The sequence below is a fragment of the Euprymna scolopes genome, chromosome 31, assembly GCF_053919585.1.
Source record: "Euprymna scolopes isolate OS-2025 chromosome 31, ASM5391958v1, whole genome shotgun sequence".
Lineage (NCBI taxonomy): Eukaryota > Metazoa > Mollusca > Cephalopoda > Sepiida > Sepiolidae > Euprymna > Euprymna scolopes.
Window position 1 is genome coordinate 35,364,404 of NC_136512.1, and position 26,424 is coordinate 35,390,827.

The 26,424-nt window shown below is 32.4% G+C and overlaps 1 long non-coding RNA gene and 1 pseudogene across 1 annotated transcript; both read right to left on the minus strand.

Moving 5' to 3' along the window:
* Positions 1 to 328: 328 nt before the first annotated feature.
* On the minus strand, positions 329 to 19,805 carry LOC145255689 (uncharacterized). The gene is made up of 3 exons (XR_013863893.1): positions 18,945 to 19,805; positions 8,364 to 8,640; positions 329 to 499 (listed from the first exon to the last, which is right to left on the minus strand). It is a non-coding gene; the product is annotated as an uncharacterized LOC145255689 (long non-coding RNA).
* LOC145255947 (U2 spliceosomal RNA) lies at positions 15,790 to 15,905 on the minus strand (annotated as a pseudogene).
* Positions 19,806 to 26,424: the final 6,619 nt, after the last annotated feature.

The following is a 26,424-nucleotide window of genomic DNA, read 5'->3' on the forward strand; positions in this document are numbered from 1 at the left end:
AATTTTTTTAGAAAAGTAGATTATTTTACCGCTGATTTCGATTGAACTGAACGGTGGCCGCTTTCGCAATCAGCATCTTTCGACCTTGGAATAAAAAGAGCGGGAGTAAATGCGCCAACTACGCAGCAATTTAAGGTGACTTTGGGCAGGTGCTTGGCTACTGTATCCTCTTCCGCGTAAATTTTTACCATCTTTTCCCTACATGGCAGCCGAAGAATGTTTATTTTATTTTTAGACAAATCAATTGAATGGAATTGAATTGAACTGAAAATAAACAACCATTTTGAATTCATTCGAAGTACAGTGAAAAAAATTAATAACGACTGTGTTTATTTTCGAATTATATTTTCTTTAATTCCTTAAAACATAAAATATACAATGTAAGGGACACATAGTCGTTACGTAAAGTATGGACGCTTCTCAGGTGTTACTGGTGTTTCTTCACGTGACATATAAAGACTCATCGAAGGGTGCCAGTAGTTGGATCCGCGTCAGGACTCTGTTCCATATGAAAAGAAAAAGAATAATGTTTATCCGGAAACGTTGGTTAAAGACACGAAGCGTTTTAGTATTTTTAATGCATTTAAATGTAAAAAATTTTAATGAAATATTTCTCTCTCTCTCTCTCTCTCTATATATATATATATATATATATATATATATATATATATATATATATATATATATATGTATCTCCTTCCCTCTCTGTCTCTCTCTATCTATCTCTCTCTATACATATATACGACATAATCAGGTTAAAACATCGATTCACTTTAGATCAACTTTAGAAGCAATGATTAATCCAGCCACTACACGATCCATTACCTTTTTGGGAATACTAGGCGCTGTATGTATTCCGTGGAAATGTAACAGCCTCCGGGTTAGTATGTCAGAAAGCGTTTAAAAAAACTGGAAGAGATGCACTCTCAGTCTTCGTTAAAACACGCATCTAGCAAAAAGAAAAGTCTTATATATAAAAAAAAAATGAAGTCCCTGTTTTTTTTGGGGGGGGTTGCTTTTTTTGTTGTTGTTTTTTTTATGTGATAATCATTCGCACCAAGTGAGCTTATTTGCTGTCAGAAAAGTTTTTAATGATTCTACACAAAGCTTTCACCACGCGTACCTCCTGTCTTGTAAAATTTGAAAATATCACCGTTGAACAAACAACCACACGCGGACACTATTTTCTATCAGATACGCAGAACGAAGAATATGAGAAAAAAAAACAATTTACACAAACTGGTCCTAATCTTGACGAAAGCGCTATGATCGTCGAAAATGGTGATTTTTGAACAGATAAATAAATGTTATGCGTTGTAATTTTAAACGTAAACTTACGTATTTCAATACAGATAACGATGAGGGGTTCCAAAAGTAATACCTCCTATATTTTATTCCGTCAGAATGGACCAGACGGGATTGTGAATTGCATTGTTATGATGATTGACCTGATAGTTTCATATATCTGTTGCAGATATTGACGGTGCGTCAGAAGCAGATGTGCATCATTGAATTCTTGGCAAAAATACATTGCTGACTAAATAAATTCTGCGGCACAAAAGGTCGCTCATTTTATGATATCACTCCCGTCTCTATAGCTCTTCAACTATTTGAGTTAAAATAATAGGTTTTACTTTTTGAACGGCCCTTGTGTGTTTATATATATATATATATATATATATATATTGTGTGTTTATATATATATATATATATATATATATATATATATATATATATATATATTTATATATATATATGCGCATTGGCAGGAGAGAGTTTGATATGGATATCTAAAATGATCCTAATTATCGGGCTTGAAACCGACGGTACCAATCTTCTAACAACTTTCTGTACACAAAATATATATATATATATATATATATATATATACTAGTTGAACTCGGTCACGCATTGCTGTGACTTAATGTGGTTAAATGAAAAAGAGAGGATGCATTTTTTTTTTACATACGTTACATATGTTACAATATTTTTGGATGCACAATATTTGGCAACTTCTAACAACTGCGCTCCAAAAACAAAGATGGCGGAAATGGATACAGTTGATGCAAATACGAAACAGAAGATGCCAAGCATGAAACGAAACATGAATCCATGCAGAAACACCCGATTTCATAAAATTATTTATTTGAACACTTCTTGTATTGATATATTTAATATATTATTTCAAAAAGACATTATATATAGAAAAGTTTATATAAAGAAAAGTTTTGTTTATTTTTATTGTTTCGTGTGCGAAGTGCGAAACCATGTAGACGTGTTTTGTTTCAAGAAATTGTTTATATTTTGGCATTTTTGTCATCTTTTTTTATTCATCTGGCAGGTTCTATACTATGGCACCATGTGATAGTTCTTTGACCATTTTGCTCAAGCGCTTTCGATCGGTGACCTCCATCATCGTAAGGGGTGGTTGATTTTGCTGTAATTGTTGTCGCTGCTTAGTTAAATGTGCTTGTAGTCAATTTGGTAATTTGTTCTATCTTCCTAAGCATTGTTATTTTATTTTAGTTTAATTGTCTCGGAAGGAAAGTTGAGGAGAGGGGGGAAAGTACGGGAAGTGGAAAGGTCGACTATCCATATATTAATACGATAGCGCGTGTGTTCTTTTGTGTGTCACGCTTACATTGTTTAATTGTTATGTTCTTTTATTTCTTGTCATAAATAATTTTACCAAGAATTCGTTATAAGTTTTGGTTTCGGTTTCGACTAGAGCCGATGGTACTTAAATCATCTATTTTTTTTATAAATACTTTATCAAGAATTCTTCATAAGTTTTTGGTTTCGGTTTCGATTATAGCTGAAGGAACTCAAGTTATATATATATATATATATATATATATATATAAATATATATATATATATATATATATTTATATATATATATATATTTATATATATATTATATATATATACACATATATTATATATATATTATATATATATATATATATATATATATATATATATATATATATATTCATAAGTTTTTATTTCGGTTTCGATTCAAGTTAATGTACCCAAATCATATGGATATATATATATATATATATATATATATATATATATATATATATATATATATATATATATCATATTTGAAATTGCAATTTTATAATATATAAAAATCGGTAGAACATTAACTCTTAATAATATATACAAAATCTGCAAGAATTAAAATATCATATTTAAGCGTACTTTACGACCGGGCTTTGCTAGGCATTCGTGCTACCTTAGATAAATACTTTTGCAGTTTTAACAAAAAAGCTACAATAATATCAGAGCGTCTCCATTTATGCTGAACATCTATAGAATGACAACATCAATATATTACATACGAATGAGTCCCCTGTGGAATTTCCACAGGTCCCGCCAGTTATTATTATTAGTAGTAATAGTAGTAGTAGTAGTAGTAGTAGTAGTAGTATAGTTCTCAATTTTTTAGATGCGGGCTGATTGTTTATATGACTCGTTTTGATCGAACTATGTTATCATCTTGAGTTTTACTTTTTTGTTTCTTGTTTGTTTGTTTTTTTTGTTTGCTTTTCACACATAGTTGTTGTCGCCTCATTACGTTTCGGCCAACTAAGCCTCTGACTGGCTTAAGGTAGGATTGAAACTGCTATCTTCAGACAACCTGGAACCGTAGAGATTCAACGTCTCTATCCACCGAAGGGAAGGGCTTTTTTGTTTGTCGGGTCCGTACAAAATGCTATATATTATTTAATTAATTGGAATGCGTATTGAGATGAGTATCGTTTATTCGTTTTATTTATTGCGGACGATTACCCTCATCTTTTTTGGTTGTTGTTTCGTAACAAGAGGAGTTATTTAAAGCAAAGGAAAAGTTATTTAGAGAAAAGAAAATTATCTAAAGAGAAAAGGGGAGATAACTTAAAGAAAGATAACAGATCATTAAAGTTATGATATTTTCATTTTCAGAATCTCGAGCAATATTTACGCATTACTTCGAAACAAAAAGAAACAAAGAAACGCAAGAACGTGACATTAGCCCAAACTAAGCTTTTTTATCAAAACTTGTACTTAGAATCCCCCCCCCCCTTGTGCAGGATTTCCTTAAGAAAAGTATGATTTTATTCGTTGAATTTTTTCTTCGGTCTTGAGGGTTTTTACTCATCCATTCATCCATTCATTCATCCATTCATTCATTCATTCGTTCATCCATTCATTCATTCATTCATCCATTCATTCATTCATTCATTCATTACAAACAATGAAGTTTTAGTTACGAAAACTGCAAACTTTGAAAAAAATAGTTGTCTCAAAATTGATTTACTTAGTTACGAAAATTTATTTTTTAATAAAATAAACTTCTATTTTGTTGTCATAATTTTTTAGTATTTATTTCACTTTAATAAATGTGTAAATAAAACTTCAAGCTTCAGCCTCTTTTCCCATCGACGAAATGTAGCATCCCTCCTCTGCCTGTTCTACAAGTACTTTAACGGTGTGAATGCTCCGACGAACTGCAAGCACTTGTACCCCCTCGACGTAAATACCTCCGACAGACCCGACAAGCAGCTAAATCCCACCCCTTCTCAGTAGATATTCCTAGGTGTAAGAGAGCTTTCTACTCCAGTAGTTTCTTCTCCAGAACCGCTAGCCTTTGGAATTCCCTTCCGGGTTCCTGCTGCCCCAACTGTACTGACATGCAGAAATTCAAGTGTAACGTGAACCGACATCTTGCTGCCCAACTCCCCACATAGTACCCCTGTAGCTTATGTCCCTGATAGTAGCCCCCTACATCAAAGTAGTAATGTGCCTTGTTTGGGGTGAAAATGTAATTAGAAAAAAAACTGTCTTAAAAAAATTTCACGCATTCGATAACTTTAGAACTTTGGTTTGAAATTACTATTTATTTTATCTAATTAAAAATTGAATACTAAAGAAAGGATATATAGGTATGTCTTCGTATATTTAATTTAACGCCTGCAGCTCATAAATTCTTATTTCTTTACAAGAAAAGAAAAATAGAAATTATGAGAGAAGTTATTACCTTGACAGAGTTCAAAATAGATTATGTAGCCTAGTCGGGAATACCTTTTCTTTTCCCTGGAACCTCTTTCCTACAGAAGAGACGTTGCGAGCCTGTCTCTGCTTTATCGTTATTTTCATCGCAAGTGCTCGTCTGGGCTCCAATCTATGGTCCCCTCTAGTCTGATTTTCACGAAAAACACCCGTCTAGCTCAAACCACTATTAATAATTTCCCCCACTCTTTATCTGTGCCTAAACCTAAACCTAAATTCCATGAAAAAGGCTCCTTTTTTAAAACTGCACAGTTGTGGATCTCTGTTCCGTTTCGAGCTTTCCAACTCACTACAATACAGTTGTTTTCAAGTCCAACGTAAACAAATTCTTGATGAGCCATCCACTTAAGTAATCCAATTTACCAAATTTCCACTACTAACTATAACTGACAATTTCCACTTGACCACTGTACACTCATTAACCCTTATCCTCTAGTGGCCTCCAGACCTTGATAAGTCGTTACTCCTTTGTAAAAAAAAAAAATAAAAAGAAAGATAAAGTTATTTAGAGAAAAGAAAATTATTTAAAATGAATAGAAGGAATAATTTAAAGAAACATAACATATTAAAAAATACATATTATTAAAGTTAGGCCAGATTATAAATATTTTCAATTTCAGAATCTCAAGCTAAATTTACGTATTACTTGAAAAAAGAAAAAAAAAAGGAAAAGAAACGCAAGAACCTGACATTAGCCAAAGTAAGCTTTTCTATCAAAACTTGTACGAAGAATTTGTCGCATCTCCTGCAAGATTTCCTTAAGAAAAGTATGATTTTTTTAAATAGAATTTTGTATTCGGTTGTAAGAGATTTCCGACAAAAAGTAATTGGTGTGAAAGTATATTTATCGTCTTAAAAGATTGTAAAAAATCTGTAAGAAATTAAAAAAAACAAAAAAAAAAACGTTTTATATTCTCAGCCTCTAAATAAATATTTTGCATTTCCGCTTGCCCTAAAATACGTCTAAACATATTTAAATTCATGCAGGTTTCGTATTTATTAATACATGATTTCAAAAGTTTTTTTTTTTTATGACTTGGAGCCATCGGCGTAAATCGAAACCAAAACATTTACCGTCCCAACCGATGTTGCCATCGGAAGAAACATAATAAAGTCTCCAAGAAACGAATCGAAGTTGAGCATGCGCAGAAAGAAGTATAAACATGTCGGCAAGTTGAAATGAACATTTCGCATTTCAACTTGCCGATATATGTCTGTATGCGTTAATCATCCATCCAAACAAAGATTTTATTCGTTATAAACCATCCTTGGTGCATGATTACTATTTCCTGTTAATTTCCGTGTTATGTGACCAAGAGTTTAAGAGTTTATCGGTTAAATATTTACACACGCGCATACATTTACTGTTTTATTTATATAGAGATTAAGAAAATGTGGCTTTTTTAAACTGGCAAAAGAAATTGCATGAATTAAAATGGTTTTACACGAGTTCAGAACATTCCTAGAACTTTTATAAAATAATTTGAGCTCTATTTTATATATACTGTTGAGCTAGTAACAACTATTATATGAAACTAAGGAAATTTAAATGAAATTAAATATATATATATATATATATATATATATATATATATATATATATATATCTTCTCTTCTTCTTCTATTCTCTTTTCTTCTTCTATTCTTCTTCTTCTATCTATCTTTTCTATCTTCTTCTATCTATTCTATCTTCTTCTTCTTCTATCTTATATATATATATATTATTATTATTATTATTATTATTATTATTATTATATATATATATATTATTATATATATATATATATATATATATATATAAAATGAACTCATTTTTTCCCGTCTGATTTTGACATTAATAGGATTAAAAATCAAGATATTTCATGCAAATATATATGCACAAACGGCAGAACAATATCTGAGGTGTGTTATAGGCTTATTATTTCTCAAATTCCTCGATAATCTTAGATTTCTATACTTTTTCTGCTGAGAAGTCACGGCCAAAATCGGTTAAGATCAATGGAAGTGGTAAAATATTTTCTCTCTAATAAATTCCCCCTCCCCCTGCCACCACTTAACACCATTTGGGGATCGTTCACAAGGAACAGTTGAGAAGAGAACACCGGTTTGGCTTCGTAGTTCTTTCATGTGAAGTTATTTAAAATCACTAAACTAAGCTGCAGTGCTCTGTGGCGTAGTGGTTAGCGTGCTGGACAATTCACATAATATTTTCACGTTCGCGCCGACCTACCGTAGTCGTTTTTTTTTTTTTTTGTTTTTTTTCCTAACCAACTGGAATGGACTTTTCTTGGTGGCCGAACTGTTAACGTTGCAGATGGTTTTTTTTTTTTTTTTTTTTTCACACTTTATTTTCCTACTTTTACTCATGACTCCGGGTTTGATCCTTCCTACTTACCTACCATAACATTTTTTAAAACTCCCCCCCCCCGTCCCGGAAACAAACACTCGGGCAACGCCGGGTACCCCCGCTAGTATATCTCTTCTTCTTCTATCTATCTATCTATATAAATAAAATTAACTCATTTTTTCCCGCATGATTTTGACATTAATAGGATTAAAAATCAAGATATTTCATGCAAATATAATATGCACAAACGGCAGAACAATATCTGAGGTGTGTTATAGGCTTATTATTTCTCAAATTCCTCGATAATCTTAGATTTCTATACTTTTTCTGCTGAGAAGTCGCGGCCAAAATCGGTTAAGATCAATGGAAGTGGTAAAATGTTTTCTCTCTAATAAATTCCTCCTCCCCCTGCCACCACTTAACACCGTTTGGGAATCGTTCACAAGGAACAGTTGAGAAGAGAACACCGGTTTGGCTTCGTAGTTCTTTCATGTGAAGTTATTTAAAATCACTAAACTAAGCTGCAGTGCGCTGTGGCGTAGTGGTTAGCGTGCTGGACAATTCACATTATATTTTCACGTTCGCGCCGACCTACCGTAGTCGTTTTTTTTTTGTTTGTTTTTTTCCTAACCAACTGGAATGGACTTTTCTTGGTGGCCGAACTGTTAACGTTGCAGATGTTTTTTTTTTTTTTTTTTTTTTCACACTTTATTTTCCTACTTTTACTCATGACTCCGGGTTTGATCCTTCCTACTTACCTACCATAACATTTTTTAAAACTCCTTCCCCCCCCCGTCCCGGAAACAAACACTCGGGCAACGCCGGGTACCCCCGCTAGTATATATATATCTATATATATATATATATATAGAGAGAGAGAGAGAGAGAGACAGACAGACAGACAGACAGACAGACAGACAGAACGATATATGAAATGTTTCTCAGTATTTACTTGAAATAAAAGGATGTTGAATTACACCGTGCTAAGACTTCGGGATGTTGTCAGAATTTCTGGATTCCTCATCTTGTCAAGTTGGCATTCGATTTGTCGCTAGTTCTTTTTCTGCATAATAGCATGCAATCCTGATTCGGAGTGATGTTTATATTGTGTTGCTCTAGACCACTATTTCCGCTTCTTATAACAAAGCGATTACATTCACTTGTTTCCTCTGTGAAATAATAACATCGCACCACGTCACTCTCTTCATAAAGAAGCCACATATTGCATTCTGAAAGTTGGAAAAGATGTTCAAGTGTCATAACATTTTGAAGATTTGAAAACAAATTTAAGACTCATATAATCGTCTGAAAATTTGAAAAGACCTTCAAGTTTAATATAACAATATGAAGATTTGAAAACAAATTTAAATAAGTGCTCAAGTCTCATATGGAAAATTGAACATAGGTTCAAGACTCATATAGAATTCTGAAAATCTGTATAGATTATAAAGTCTCATATAGCAATCTGAAAATTGCAAAAACTATTCCAGGCTTTATAACATTTTTTTTTTAAATGAGATGTTGAAGAGTCACATAGCATTCTAAAAATATCAAATTATAATAAATTAGCAAGATCCGTGTACCGGCGTTGTCCGGTGGAAATATCACCCAAAGCGAGAACAGCTACGGGGAAACACCCATCCCCAACAACAAAAAATACCTTTAATTATCTAGTGCATTATTCTCTGTGAGTCGCGTAAATTATTAACTATGAATAAAAAACTAAGAAAATATATGCCCACAGAGATGGTGGCGGTTGCTAGTGATAGCCATTGTCGACTCAAGAAAATTGTTGGCACTGGCGGCTGTAGCTAAAATGAAAGGTTCTACCGTCGTGCATTGTCTGGCAGTGGCAGGCAACGGAATCCTTTGGCTGTCATTGTTGGGGCTGATGGTTACTGGCGATTAGTATTGCTTTATGGCGGTTAGCTGTCATTGTGTGTGCATGGCAGTCACTGTCGTCTACTAGTGGACATTACTAATATCGGCCTAAATTCGACTGCTCCAATATAAAATTGTATGCCACTGAATGCGAGTGGCAAGCATTGGTGGTGTTTAGAGACGTTTGATGGTCACAGGCTGCCTTTGCAACAATTGTTGATTGTCGGGCAAGGCGTCCATCGGATTGTGCCGAAATTAAATAGCTTGTCTTCTAATGTCTAACATTGCCATCCAGTGGCCATTATGACTGCTATCGACAGTAACTGTGGGATAGTGATATTTTTAGGTGGTTACTGTCACCTGAGGGCACTGGGAGGGGGCACTGGTGAACACTGTCAGTTATTGCTGTATTGAGGCGGTTTCTTGTTGACAATAGCTTCTTTAACAACATTGTCACTGATGTCAAGCGTCGAAGAATAGCGGTTATGACCGATGTAGTGTTCGGTACGTTGGTGTAGATGTTATATCACAATATGTGATTTGTACGCATGCATAATACGAACCGTGCTATATTTTACATATGTTCAAGTAACATCAAAACTGGGTATTTTCTTAATAACTAGCATTTCAGTCCGGCGTTGCCCGGGTGTTTGGAGGTGTATGTTGAGCAAAAAAAAAAAAAAAAAAACGGTCAATTTTTTTTAACTTTGACCCCTATTATGTCCCCTTAAAATTTATTGTTTTGGGCTCAAATTAAGTTATTAAGTTAGATCCATATCCAAGTAATCTATATCTAAAATTTCAAGTGTGTAGACCAAAAAATTTTCGGTGGAGTTTGGTAGAGTTCTCAAAGATCAAATCGTTGAACTTTGACCCCTTAACAGCGAAATTTCTGGCCGAAAACCGATCACATCGATTTTCCCAAATATCAGTACCCTATATATCAAATTTCGAGCCTGTAGACTGACAATTGACAGAGTTATTGCGTAGGGAAATGTACACATAGACAGACAGAGACACAAATACACACACAGACACTTTCACTTTTATAGATGTATAGATTAGGTATCTCCCATGTTAAGACTGGGCCAACAAATAATAGCGTTATTATTTCAGCACCGTCCGTAAACTGCATAAGTACCCATTTGTTAAATGCTAACAGCCTGCAATTTAACTGATTCTAATCGAGAAAATATGTTTGTTTACGCAAAACTTATGCAGGGTGACTCAATAATAACGGGCCCAAACTCTAATTAGCCCCCGTTTTTTAGTGTTTTGTCCGAATGAAATCAAACTTTGGTCATAACTAGTTGATTATATTCAACACATCATATCAAAACACTAGGGTTTGGGGCCTTTTTTTCTTTTTCTTTTTTTCTCCGTTCTACAGCATATGTTCTAGGTAGCATCTTTTGTTTGTTTGTTTTTGTTTTTTTTTTAGTCACCCTGTACTCTAAAGAAACCAATGAACACATTATACAGATTGCTTAATGATATCACTTGTCAAGCTGTAAACCGGGCCTATAATACGAATCCATCTACGTTATCTGTTTTAACCAGCTTTAATGTTACGTTGTAATGTTTAGAGCAAAAAAAATGAAAGAAATATTGAAGCATTTAAACTGTCGAATCAACAGTTACATTTCTAAAAAAAAATCAATCAATCAATAGCGTGGCACTAAGAATAAAGAAATTGTTTTGAAGTTTTACCTAGAAGAAGAAGAAGAAGAAGAAGAAGAAGAAGAAGAAGAAGAAGAAGAAGAAGAAGAAGAAGAAGAAGAAAATGCCAGAAAAAAAACAGCATTTATGTACGAGTTTTAAGGAAGGGCTGAATCTGGGCAGTGGAAGATTAAAAAGATGACCGAGAATAATAATAATAATGGCATAAAGGTTTACTTCATAAGATCTCTAGCTATGGTATTGCTGGAAATGTCTTCTCAATTATTAAATCATTTCTTTCTGATAGGTTCATAAGAGTAGTAGTTGAGAGGCAAAAATCAGAAGCTCACAGTATTAATGCCGGTGTCCCACAGGGATCCATCCTGGGCCCAACTCTTTTCCTGATCTATATTAATGATCTTCCAAATCACATCCTTACATCATTTGTAGACATCTATGCTGACGACACTACCATTTATGGTAGCACATCTAAGACAGTAAACGACCAAGTTCTCTCCAACTCTCTCTCCTCTGATCTTGAGCACGTAGTACAATGGGGTAAGGAGTGGCTGGTTACTTTTAATGCATCTAAAACCAAGCTTCTCTCTTTACATCATCAACATTCTGATCCACATCTGGCATCAATTGAAATGAATGGCTCTCGTCTTCAGGAGGCCTCAAGTTTTGACAAGCTTCTTGGCTTGACCATTACTCCTGATCTTAAATGGAACACGTACATCAAATCTGTTGCCAAGGCCGCTGGAAAAATGGTGGGATCTTTCTATCGATCCGGTAGATATCTCACTGCTGATGCTATTCTCTATCTATATAAGAGCCAGGTACGTCCAAGGATGGAATACTGTTGCCACATCTGGGCAGGAGCTGCTAGAAAGGACTTGGCCTGCCTTGATAGAGTTCAAAATAGACTTCGTAGCCTCGTAGGAGATGTCTTTTTCTCTTACTTGCAACCTCTATCTCACAGAAGAGATGTTGCGAGTTTGTCTCTGATGTATCGTTATTTTCATGGAAAGTGTTCGACTGAGCTTCAATCTATGGTCCCCCTCGCCAAACTTTCACAAGAAACACTCGTCTAGCTGTAAACACTATCAATAATTCCCCCCACTCTTTATCTGTGCCTAAACCTAAACGTAGATTCCATGAACAGAGCTTCTTTCTTAGAACTGCACGCCTGTGGAATTGTCTTCCGTTTTCCTGCTTTCCGGCTGACTACAATATGGTTGTCTTTAAGTCTAACGTAAATAAGTTCTTGATGAGCCGTTCCATATAAGTTATCAAATTTACCAAATTTTCATTACTAATGATTACTATATTGTCCAATTTCTAATGTACACTCTTTAACCCTTATCCTTGAGTGGCCTCTTGGCCTTGATAATGTGGTGATGCCTATGTAAAAAAAAAATTAAAATAAAAAAAAATAATAATAATAATAACTAGCGAGGCCTGTGGAAATTCCACAGCAGCATTTTTCATATGTAATATATTGTTGCTGGACATGCTGTGAGCGTTCTATTCAGCATGAATGAAGGCACAATCATATTATTCTAGTCTTTTATTAAAACTGTACTGCCCCCTTATTAAAATAATAACTTTCATATATTTCATGGGCTGATTATTTCATTACAAACACACCGGTCAATTAACTCACATTTTATCATTTTTTCATAATTATTGAATATCTTACTATGTTCGAAAATAATTTTTCATAATTTCAACCCACATTATCGACCCTCCCTTTACTAAAATATTAAATTTGATATATTGTATTATCTGATTATTTTATAAAAAAAAAAACACAACTATCAATTAACTCACATTTTATCATTTTTAATAATTCTTGGGTATGGTACTAATTTTGACAATAATTTTCATCATTTAAACGCACCATATCGCACACCTTACTAAAATAATAACTTTGATATATTGTCTAGGCTGATTATTTCATTACAAACACGCACATCAATCAACTCACATTTCATCATTTTTCGTAATTCTTGGATATGATACTAATTTCGACAATATTTTTTTATAATTTAAACCAACGTTGTCGCCCAACCTTACTAAAATAATAATTTTGATACATTTGCTGGGCTGATTATTTCATTACAAACACATTAATCAATTAGTCTCCATTTCATCATTTTTCATAATTCTTGGGTATGTTACTAATTTCGACAATCATTTTTCACATTTTTATACCTACATTACGACCCCTTCTTGATAAAATAATAACTTTGAAATATTGTCTGGCCTATTATTTCATTACAAACACACTAATGCATAAAATACCAATTAAACATTTTTCATAATTCTTGGATATGTTACTTATTCCGACAATCATTTTTCATAGTTTTAACCCACATTTTCCCCCTTCCCTCTTTACTAAATAATAACTTTGATATATTGTCTAGGCTGAATATTTCCTTACAAACACACTAATCAATTAACTAATATTTCATCATATTTTTGTCATTCTTGGATATGTTACTAATTTCGACAATAATTTTTCATAATTCAAGCCCTCCTTGTCTCCTTCACCTTTACTTATATAATAACTGTAATATATTGTCTAGGCTGATTATTTTATTATAAACACACCAATCAATTAAATCACATTTCGTCATTTTTCGTAATTCTTGGATATATTATTAATTTCCACAATAATTTTTTATAATTTAAACCATTCTCGTCGCCCTCTCTTACTAAAAAAATCACTTTGATATATTGTCTGGGCTGATTATTTCATAAAAAACACAACTATCAATTAACTCACACTTCATCATTTTTCTTAATTCTTGGATATGTTACTCATTTCGACAATTATTTTTAATATTTTTAACCCACATTATCAACCCCCAACTACTAAAATAATAACTTTGATATATCATTTGGAATGATTATTTCATTTCAAACACACCAATCAATTAACTCACATTTCGTCATTTTTCATAATTCTTGGATATGTTACTAATGTCGACAATCATTTTTCATCATTTTAACCCACATCATTGCCCCACTTACTAAAATAATAACTTTGATATATTGTCTGGTCTGATTATTTCATTGCAAACACATTAATGCATTAAATAACATATTATCATTTTTCATAATTCTTGGATATGTTACTAATTTCGACAATTATTTTTCATAATTTAAACTATCCTTATCGCCTTCTCTTACTAGCATAATTACTTTGATATATTTCCTGGGCTGATTATTTTGTTATAAACACACAATCGATTAACTCACATTTAACCTTTGTTCATAATCCTGGATATGTTACTAATTTCGACAATAATTTTTATAAATAAAAAGCCACATTATGACTCTCCCTCCTACTTATATAATATATTTGATATATTGTCGTGGCTTATTATATCATTACAAAGACACCAATCAAGTAACTCACATTTCATCATTTTTCATAATTCTTTGATATGTTACTAATTTCGACAATAATTTTCATAATTTTAACCCACTATGTCGCTCCCCCTTACTTAAATAATAACTTTGATATATTACCTGCCCTGATTATTTCATTACAAACAAATAAATCAATTCTGGGTATTCTCATAGTATATATGTTTCACCTATCTTATCCAATCCCGGGTGACGCTGCATATTCTGCTAATATATATCGTTCACCTATCTCATTCGATCCTGGGCAACGCTGGGTATTTTTCTACTATATGTTTTCCACCTATCTCATTCAATACTGGGCGACGCTTTCTGATAGTGTATATTTGCACATCTCATTCAATTCCAGGACTGACTTCATGTCTGCCACCCCACTGTTGAAAATATACATTAAATGAAGTAATGTTTTAATCGTAAACTGTTTCAGCCATTTCCGGGACTGACTTTATATCTCCAACTCACTGCTAAAAATATATATGAAATAATATAATGTCTAAATAGTAAACTGTTTCAGCCATTTCCGGGACCGACTTTATATCCAAAACCCACTGCTTAAAATATACATGAAATACTGTAATGTCTAGATAGTAAACTGTTTCAGCCATTTCTGGAACTGTATATAATCCCCACCCCACTATTGAAAATATACATGAAATAAAGTAATGTATAAATCGTAAACTTTTTCAGCCATTTTATATATAAATACATTAAATAAAGTAATGTGTAATGCAAAAACGGTTTCACCCATTTTCGGGACTAATTTAATATCCCCCACCCCACTGTTAAAAATATACATGAAATAAAGTAATGTTTAAATCGTAAACGGTTTGAGTAATTTCCAGGACTGACTTCATATCCCGTAACCTACGGCTTAAAATATACTTGAAATAAAGTTATGTTTAAATGATAAACTGTTTCAGCAGTTTTTTGAAAGTAATACATAAAAACATTAACACGGTTAGAGATTACGCAACCATTGCTTCAACATGAATTTCTGAGTGTAGTATCAGTTTCAGCATTCCAGTGACTTAAATCCCCCTTTTTGGTCTTGGTTAATGGAGGAGAAATCCTTCCTTACTGATACAATTTTTATTTTTGTTATTGACCAGAGTGCCCCTTTTGGGGAGCTGGTTTCCCCCTAAATTTTTAACCGATCTCATGTCCAATTCTGCCCTTGTGAGGAGGCAAGTAAACAAAAAAAAATAATCAGAACGGACATTTTCGAGGGCATTTTATAATTAATCAGAAGTGACATTTCCAAGGCATTTTGTAATTAAATCAGGAATAACTTTTTCCGGTTACATTTTTTATATTAAAACTTTGTTACATTAAACGTAGTACCTATTCACAATGCCTCCCCACGAGACAGATTTAGACACCAGGGTCGTTTTTTAATGTGGAGAAAAAATTGTCTTAGTCGTAAAGGATTTCTCTTCCACTGAGAGAGAAGAAATTTAAATGTAGCACCTGAAGAACAGATACTACACTTTGATCTTAGCCAAAAAGCCAAGAAAGACAAATCATTTTTATTAGCTTTGCCTCAATAGCGACACCAATTTTTTTTTATTTTTTTATTTTTTTTAATTTTTTCAATTTCCTTTTCAAGGGTAACAAGGTTTATTTTGAATATTCCACTTTCCTTTTATAGGGATGCACAGCATGATAACGGACGGAGCGATAAGCGTAATGATGATGATGATGAGAAGAAGAAGAAGAAGAAGAAGAAGAAGAAGAAGAAGAAGAAGAAGAAGAACGTACGGTCACAAAGTAATTAGTTTAGGCAATGTTAATTAACATAATGCACGCGGATTAATCTAAAATATTGATGGAACAATTAGGGCAAATATATCAAAATGGTAATTTAACTATTTTATTTTGTGTAAACTTTTTTTTATATTTCAGGTGACGTGTCTGAGAGCGATATTGAGAAAAGTGTTTTCCGTGTAAGGAAATAGAAATCCCTTAATCGAAGAACGATTGGTTCTAACGCTAAGTGCAATTCCATCATTAGACTAAGAATTAGAAGGTAGCGTTCCATATTGGTTTAGGCCAATGCAATATGCATAAAACTAATACATTTAATAAATGGAATAATTACCCAGTGTATTATAGTTAAATATTGTGGTTAATAAAAGAATCGGTCATTGTAGGAGCACGAAAATTAAAGAGGGGAAATATTGGCTACTATCATTATGAGATTACGTTGGTGAGAAAGTGAGTCCAGGATGAGAAAATATAACTTTTATGGAATTATGATGAAATGTGTGTATTCTTGCATGAAAACACTGCATTATGAGTTTGGAATATGAGTGCGGAAGATGTGCATAGGAATTGCCTCGTTGGATTCGTAAAGTGTCGAAAGTTCAACGGAAAAAACGTTACCATTTTATTAATACAGAGATATATTTTTATAAAATATTAAAGACTGATATAATACTCTCAAAATTTGAAAATAAGCTAAAACTTCGTAAAATATACCCCATATTTTTAAATGTTAAAATCTGAGATAGAAATATAAAAATATTAAATGGTGTTCAAACTTCATATAGAGTATTGAAAATTTGAAAATATGTTCAAGATGTTCAACAGTCCGAAAATTTAAAAGATGTCTTATAAATAATTATAAAAATGTTGACAAATATTCAAGTCCCATACACAAATTCTGAAAATTTGAAAAGATTTTAAAGTCTCATATCACATTCACTGCTATGCTTGCAAAAGAAATGTAGTCATCATTACCACTTCTTGTAAGGTTCATACACTTCCAGTTCTTGTGAAAGAGAGATGTTTTGGAACTGAATAATTTAAACAAACATTATGTTGCGTGGGCTATCGTGGATTTGCTCATATTCCTGCTTCGAGATACTCTGGTCCAAACAGCATCTCCTTGGTACTGCCACTTTGTATATGAACGTTGTAGTTGAATCTATTTTCGGAAGGCGCTGCAGACATGGAAACTTAAATTTTTTGTGTAATGTTATACTAATAAATCGTCTCTGGTATGGAACATTTTTTTCTTAGTTCCAATGGTTATCATACTTCTGTAGCTTCTCTCCACCATTTCCTCCCGGTTCGTAGGCACGTCATAACCAGAGCCATACACATCTGCTGCAGGAACTGCTGAAATTGTTAGTTGCTAAATGCATTAGTATTTCAAATGGTGAGTCTCACTCATGAAATATGGACTCAAGCTGGTGTACGATGCTTGGTGAATCTTGCTGACATACAGACCGCTAGATCATAAATTGCGAAGGACCGCAATTAATGAGTGTGTGAGAGTCTGCTGTGATGAGTGATTATCACACTCAACCTGTTCCAATTGTCCCCCACATCAAGCCAGTGCACAGGTGCACGCCTCACATGTTTTAACTGCCATTCTACGTCGACTTTGGACACAGTTGGGTCCTAATGTTTGACAAAGTATAAAGTGAGGTTTATTCTGGAGCGTCCGATCCAATTTATGCTATTTGCTTAATGATCAACCGCTATCCAGTAGCAGTTCAGGTATGTTGGGTTGGCTCAACTTCGGTTTTTACTTTGGTGAACCACTACTGTGTTATTCTTGTCAGTTATTCGACTTCGTTGTCGCCTAACTTGACTAGTATTACATCTACTATCAGCCCATACTATCAGCCCATATTATCAACTCATATGTCCATGAGCGTACTAAGCCGTCTTCGTAGCAGCATTTCGCCGGCTGCCTTCGTGGTTAGTCATAACTTCCCTCTCAGGGCGTTCGCTATCGATCGATAAACGCAGGCTGAATCTATCCTGTTATGTAACATCTTTACCTGCCACTGGAGAACCAGGTTAACTCATTTTAACACTGCATTCAGTTCTATCAGATTAATGTGTTGCACATTCTTCATTGGGTGCCACTAAAACGCATCATCGATGGCTGAATTGTATTGTTGTCAATACCATTACATGTTAAATTTGAAAGGATATATCAATTTGTTTTGTTTTGTTTTTTAGATAAAAGTTTAAAAGAATTAAAATAATTGTTAAGGGTATATTTAATAAATTTATACAGTATAACATCACAAGTGCATTTGAGAAGTTTCATCACCGCACAAGCAGAAGGGCTCGGCGTATAAAATCAATAGTAGATTCTTTGATAAGATTGAACCATGATACTTGACATTTGCATTTTCAATTTTAATTCAAGCATTATATAAAAATAATTTCATAAAATCAACAGCAGATTCTCTACAGTGCAATGTCGACTACAATGTATTCTAGACAAAGTCACTGCGGGGAGGCATGTGAGCTTACTCCAAGTGTGCCGCGATGGGTTCCCGATTAGAGTAGGTAATTCATCGATTTGATTGACGAATGGTCAAGTCCACCGATTTCGAGGACAATAAAAATATTGGTAGTGTAGAACATTCGCTGATCCTCATTTGACACCGGGCAACGTCGGGTGAGTCGCCCTGCTAGTAACATCTAAGATGAGAATAGTTATTCGAATAATCCAAATAATACACAGGATCATTCAAGTGCTACAATGGAATTATCTTGATATTGAAAGGAATTAAGACAAGGATAGTTTACTTACTTTTGTCCATTGGGATCTGTTCCGAAGCAGTTTGGCAATAAAAAGTAGCCAAGAAAAGACAGACGAATAAAGCGACGTTTCCACGATTCATTGTCGTCCAATTTTGGGGGGAAAAACTCAGGTGTTTTCACTATTCTGCTTTTATAGCTAATGAAAAAAGAAAGAGAATGAACAGATTATGGAATGAAATGGAATTGATTAATTCAAATAATTTGAAGCTGATTTTTTATAAACGTCACAATTCAAGACTAATTGTCGAAATTTATCACTTCATAAATATTTATAACCGTCACGTTTTAATGAATGATTTATTAACATTACCTCGTTTATTAACATGATCATTAACTCTATAATAATATATACGAAATCTGCAAGAATTAAAGTATCATATTTAAGTGTACTTTGTGATCGGGCTTTACCGGGTGTTCGTGCTAGCTTAGATAAATACTTTTGCAGTTTTAACAAAGAAGCTACAATAATACCAGAGCATCTCCATTTTCGCTGAACATCTATACAATACCAACATCAATATATTACATATGAATGAGTCCCCTGTGGAATTTCCACAGATCCCGCTATTTTTTCTCAGGAGATAGTATGTTCTCGTTCCGTCAGCCATCATTAGATAAAGTCCTAAGTAATTCTCAGTTGTATTTTTTAACGTTTTCCGCGCTGGAAATTGAACATTCAACCTCCAGAATTTCGCCAAGTGCTTTATCCACCACACCAAAGGCTCTTTTGTTTCCCCTCAACTACTGTCCTTATCATGTAATTCTTCATCTAAACCGACTCACAGACCCTCGGTCATATAACCAAAAACGTGGTAACACATGTCGAATGCCCTACACAGTATATTAAAACGAAGACGGTAATAATAATCAAACATTCGCTGCGACACCTGGAGGTGATTTATATGTTTCATATCTGCCAGGATCGATGAATGACTATGAACAACAATTGATCACACAAACGATTAAACCAGTCATTATTGGATGGAGAAATGAAGAAAGCGCAAGCAAGAATGCTGAACATGTAACTAAAAGCCATGCTCGTTTTGCAAATCGATAATTAGTATATATATATATATATATATATATATATATATATATATATATATATATATATATATATATATATACATTAGCTGTACCCAGCCACGCGTTGTTGTGGCTCAGTTAAATTAAATGGAAACAAACAAAAAAGAAAATGCATTCGTCTTATATGTTTATGTTTTCAATACTTGTGGCTACACAATATTTTGAAGTGTTCCATTTTCTGTGCAGATATAAAAAAGTGTCTCCTTGCCGATTGTAGAACACACAACATATACTTGTTTATGTGAGAAGCAATCAGGGTGTAGATGTAAGTCACACAAATGTAAAAATTGTCCCTGAGCTTTGTTGATGGTTATTGCAAACGCCAAGCGAATTGTGAAGCGTAATAGGTTAAATTAAAATGGTATATCAATTGAAATCATTCTATGCACGTTCGCTGATGCCCGTTCTCTCTGAGGGTGACAGAGAGAAAATATAAGGGTTTCATTTTACTATGGACATGCATGTGAGCACGCACTGGAAAATGTTTAATTTAAAAATTTAGCGGATTTTTTTTAATGAAAGTATTATCGATAATAAATCGATGGAAAAAATGAAAAGAAAACTTTTAAAGAATAAACAAACAAAGAACCGATGATAATTCAGAAAGAAAGCAAGAAAGAAAAGAATGTAAAAGAATATAAAATGTTGTAGGATGAATTTTAAAACAGGAAATAATTTGGCAAACTTTTGTTTTTTATTCAAATATTTATGCTTATATTCGCACTTTTTTTGAGAAAAAATATTGTTTTCAAATTTAATTAATGTAAATGAGAATATTCGTAAATATTTTTTGGTGCTTCTTCGTTATCGTAGCAAAATTCGAAAATTGAAATATAGATGCTTTTAAGTCACACTTAATAGTATCTACTGAATTGCCATGTCGCAGTAATTAAAATATCCAACAATTATGAAACACGATACGGTAGAAAATTAATTATTAAACAAAATAGTTTTCGTAGAAATTAGACATTTTTAGCTATTTACTGGTGTGTACGTCACGTGCCGCATACAAAACAAACATGGCCGATATCATTTTTTCGTTGAATCATCGAAGTAAATATTTTATGTAATATTCCGGAAACACGTAACTAATTGTGACATGTCAATTAGGTAGATAACATTGCTTATTGTTCAAATTGACAAAAAAAACTGTAATCAACTTTTCAGCTGTCAGATTTTGCTACAGCAAACGAAGAAACACTGTATTTATCGGACAACCTATGCAATAAACACCCCTGATATATTTTTTTTTCTATTTTCATCTTTTTTAATTTTTCGAGCGGACTATAAGTGATTGGAAACGAATCTTCTAGAATATCCAAAACAAAATGCAAAAAAATCAATATGTAAAGATTTTTAGGGGGTGCTCAGTTTCTAATACAAAGTTCTAGGAAATCGAACTCCTTTATTGGAAAAACCCGAAAGCGAATTATTGCCCGTATAGTTGGGAGTTTCTCTTCGTCTTTTTCAATATTTTCAGTAGATTATTATTGATTAAACACTCATTTACCAGATTCTGCAAAAATTTGAAAAATGCTAAAAATCCAATATTTAAAGATTTTTAGGGGTCGCTCAGCCTCTAATACAACGCAAGTAGAACTAGAAGTTTATGGAGGTTTCACAATGAAACTTGTTATAACTTAATGTTAATTTTTAAATAAAAATAAGTTGTTTGAGTGTAAATTCCAAAACTCATTTCACGCTAAGTAATTTAGGTGACTAAAATAGAAATTAACTACAACTAGTAAAATTTAACAATGAGAAACAATTAAACAGATTCTTCAATAAATTGGGTTCGTGTACCCGTCGAGTAGTTCCAATATGTGGTTAGATTTATCAGCAGAAGATTATATTCTAGAAACTGAGCACCCCTAAAAGCAATATATATATATGTGTGTGTGTGTGTGTGTGTGTGTGTGTGTGTGTGTGTTTATATATATATATATATATATATATATATATATATATATATATATGTCAATCGGCTTATGCAAGTGCTAAGTCTATTTCTATTTAACAACTTTAGTTAATGCCTTTTTTTCTCATCCTTATATAAATGAATTCTCTTTTGTCATTATAAAATTTTTAGAAGTCAGTTTATGTAAGTGCTAAGTCTGCGATGGGTTAAAATTAATATTTTTTCCATCCGGGAATCCAAACTATATTCTTTATTTTTATTTTTGCAGTTTTTATTCAAAGCTTCTTTATATGTATATACATATATATATATATATATATATATATATATATATATATATATATATATATATATATGTATGTATGTATGTATATATATGTCAATATATATATGTATACTAGCTGTATCCGGCCACGCGTTGCTGTGGCTCAGTTTGTTAAAATGGAACACATTCCTCAAGAAAAATTGCATTTTGTTCGTTTATTTACTTTTATTATTTTTTGCAATTTTTGTTATCAATAAAAGTTGTTGTTTTTTACCCCCAAAAATTAACTTTTTACTATAAATTGTTAGGTGAAAGTTTTGTTTGTTTGTTTTTTCAGGAAAACTTGCATTTTTTTAAAGAAATTTGGCAGTAAACATTTCTTTTTGAAAACGGAATTTTTATTATAAAAAGAACATATGAATGCTTTATATGAACATTGTAAATAGTTAGGTGAAAGTAGAGAATAGTTTGATTTTTTTTTCAAGAGACTACAAATTATTTTTTTCAACAGATGTTAAGAAAAACAGAAAACATACTTCCATCAATAATTATGCAAAAAACTAAATAAAGTGGAAAACCTGTTGTTAATGTTTGCTAAAAAATAAATACAGTAAACTTCGCTGAAGTCCTAACATATGCTGCATCTTAAAAAGGGGTTCATGCTGACAATTAAATAAAATAAACGTCTAAAAATTAGTAAAAATAAGTAAAATCATGAATGACGGCTCTTGGGGGGGGGGGGCAAGTAAGTAGGAACAACACAATCATTTGTGTAAAATAATTAATATTCGAGAAATTGTAAACAATAACAAAAATACCTGATACCAAATGCAGTAAAATTCAAGTATCTTTTATACGTGCTGAAACTGTGTTTAAGTTATTTTTATTTCACTTTTTTATTAAAAGATGTCTTTCCAACAATTAACTGGTTGCATGTCGTTTAACCATTGGGGACTTCACTCTTGGAAAATTGTATAAAAAATCTATGACTATCACTAACTCTAAATTTGGGAGTGCAACTCGAACTTAGGGTTAGTGGTAGATAAGTCATTTGTTAGGTGTGTCAGAAATTTCGTGAAAAAATATTGAATAATTCCACCCCGTTTTCCAAGCTTATAACTCCTCGAAAAATGTAATTCAAGCCCTAATTTTTTTTCAATTAAAGGAGCAAGGACCAAGGTTTCATTTAAAAAAAAAATAAATAAAAAAAAACAAACAACGTGTTTAAAAAAAAGGTTTTGAACTTCGGACTTTACAGGTAAATTTCTAAAAAAAAAAACACTAATTTTTTGTTTTAAATTTGAATATATTATTTATTGATATTTTATCTTCAATTTGTGATATATAAAACTTTGGTGAGTAAATTAATTATTTACTTTTTAATAAACATTTGAAAATGGGGGGGGCTTGAATTAAAAAAGCATTTGTCTAAAATATTATACTCGATTTATTGGAAAGAGCATAAAATTTCACATTGACCCTGAAAATATCGTAAAAATTGAATCAATAGAAAAAATTTGATAGATTTTTAAAATTTAAAAATTGAAAATACTGAGCTCATAAAATTCAATTAATTTCATTACAAAAATAATATTTCTATTACTTTTTATACAATCTTAATAGTTTATTTTGGAAGTAAACAACCCACTTTTAAAAGAGAAATTACAAGTTTTTTATATTTTATTCGCAGTTTCGTGTTAGGGGTATCAAAAATTCATACAAAAATTTTGATACGCCTAGTCATTTGGTTACAATTTTTTAGAAATTAAGCCTCCTTACTCCTTAAGCGATAAGCGGACATTTGTTTATTTAGTTTTTTATTCAGTGTGCAAAATCCACTTCGAACAGCATATTTGGAAATTAGAAAAAATTAAAAAAAAAACAAAAAAAACTTTGTTTTAGCATGTTAAAAGTATTTAGGTTGGTAGATAATTAAATTCTACTGTGTTTGGTATAAGTTTTTTTTGCTGTTGTTTCTTGCTTTTTAGAATTTTTGACTAAGGGGGGGTTGCTTAGATCGTATTTTAAACTAAACTTCGGTGGTTGGAATGCCCCCCCCCTAAAATGTACTTGGAAAAATCGATTTTATAGCGAGATTTAAGAAAGATTAGCCGAAAAAAAAGGTGAAAAACAAAACAAATAATCAATAAATAATTGTTACCAAAGGCAATAAATTCTACTTTTTTTACTTACATGAATGAGTTTATTTTATGTTTTAAAGTATTTTCAAGCGCTTTTCTTTATTTTTTAATCTAAAATTGCGGGTGTGTGGGTGCGAAATATCTCCAGATTTTCTAGAATTTCCCGCTAGATTGCAAACGAAATCTCCAGATCTAGCAGGAAAACCGCTAAATTGGAAACACTGGTCACGTGACGGCAAGCGGTGATAAATAATTGCCCATAAATAAAAAAAATGGCCTATCGGTACAAAGAAAATCACCTATTTATTATAGAAAAATTAAGTATAATGTTATAATTAAAAAGAGATATATAAAAACACGCATGGGTACAGTAAACATATCATACCAAAATGTCGAAGCAATCATTTATTTAGTTATTTAGACTATTAATTACGAACGAACCAAGAGTTACATTTTTATATATATAGATATATACAAGGTGTTCATAAAGTTCGTGTGCACTTTAAAAAATTTATAACTTTATTTACATTTGTGATAGAAATAATCTGTAAAAAATGTTATAAAGTTTCATGTATCTAGTTTTAAGTATAGTTATTGAATAATTTTTCACCACAAAATTCGTAACAATTTTTAGATAAGTAACAAATAAGTAAAAAAATATTTTCTTTTGATTTTCAGAATCAATTTGATCCCATGGCTTCAATTGAAGAAAAGTAAACTGTGTCCTTTGGTTGGCTGAATTGAAATCTACTATTGCTGTACAAAGAAAGTTTAGAATTGAATACAATAAAAAAGCGCCTCATAGGAACACCATTGTTAAATGGATGAAAAAATTTAAAGAGACAGGCTCTGTCCATGATAAACCACGGTCTGGAAGACCATGTGTCAGTGACGAAACTGTTGCTTCCATAGAAGAATCCTTTACTGCAAGTCCAAGAAAGTCTGTAAGACGGGCATTATTGGAGCTCAGGCTGCCAAAATCTACTGTGCATAAGATTCTGCGGGCAAAACTTCATATGAAAGCTTGCAACATTCAATTACATCAACAGTTGTTAGAAGAGGATTATTATGCACGGCTAACTTCCTGTCACCAGTTCAATGAAAAACTTTGCAATGATGATGCATTTGTGAGTAATTTACTGTTTTCTGGTGAAGCAACATTTCACATTAGTGGCAAGGTCAACAGGCATAATTGCCGAATTTGGGGAACTGAAAACCCAAATGAAACTGTTGAACATGAAAGGGACTCTCTTAAAGTTAATGTGTGGTGTGCTTTCGGAATAAATCGAATCATAGGGCCATATTTCTTTGAAGATCGTGTTATTAACAGTGACAACTACTTAGATATGTTGCAGAATTACTTTATTCTGCAACTTGAACAATTAAACTTGAAAGATGATACAGTGTTTCAACAAGATGGAGCTCCTTGTCACTTTTCTCGACGTGTTAGACAGTTTCTAAATCAGGAATTTCCTAACAGATGGATCGGAAGGGATGGACCATTTCATTGGCCTCCACGTTCGCCAGATTTGATTACATTAGATTTTTTATGGGGACATATGAAAACAATTGTGTATACAACCAAACCTAGTTCATTGGAAGATTTGAAAGCTAGAATAACTAATGTGATTTCAGGCATTACTATAAATCATTTCGTGAACTGCAAAATCGTATTACCCTTTGTATTGCTAATGATGGAAGCATGTGGAAAGTTAAATAAAATTTCAATAAACGCTTAAAAAATCTAGATTTACTTCTTTCAAATCCATTTTACAGATTATTTCTATTGCAAATAGAAATAAAGTTACAAATTTTTTAAAGTGCACACGGACTTTATGGACACCCTGTATATCTATCTATCTATCTATCTATATATATATATATATATATATATATATATATATATATATATATATATATATAAATGCCCGCAAAAAGAAAGTCCGCACTTGTAATTTTTTAAAAAACTACAAATTTAAGCTAAATTTTATGTAACTGTTTAAGAAAACTATACCTCATTTGATTCGTCTTTTATTCCTCTATAATTTTACTTGTTCAT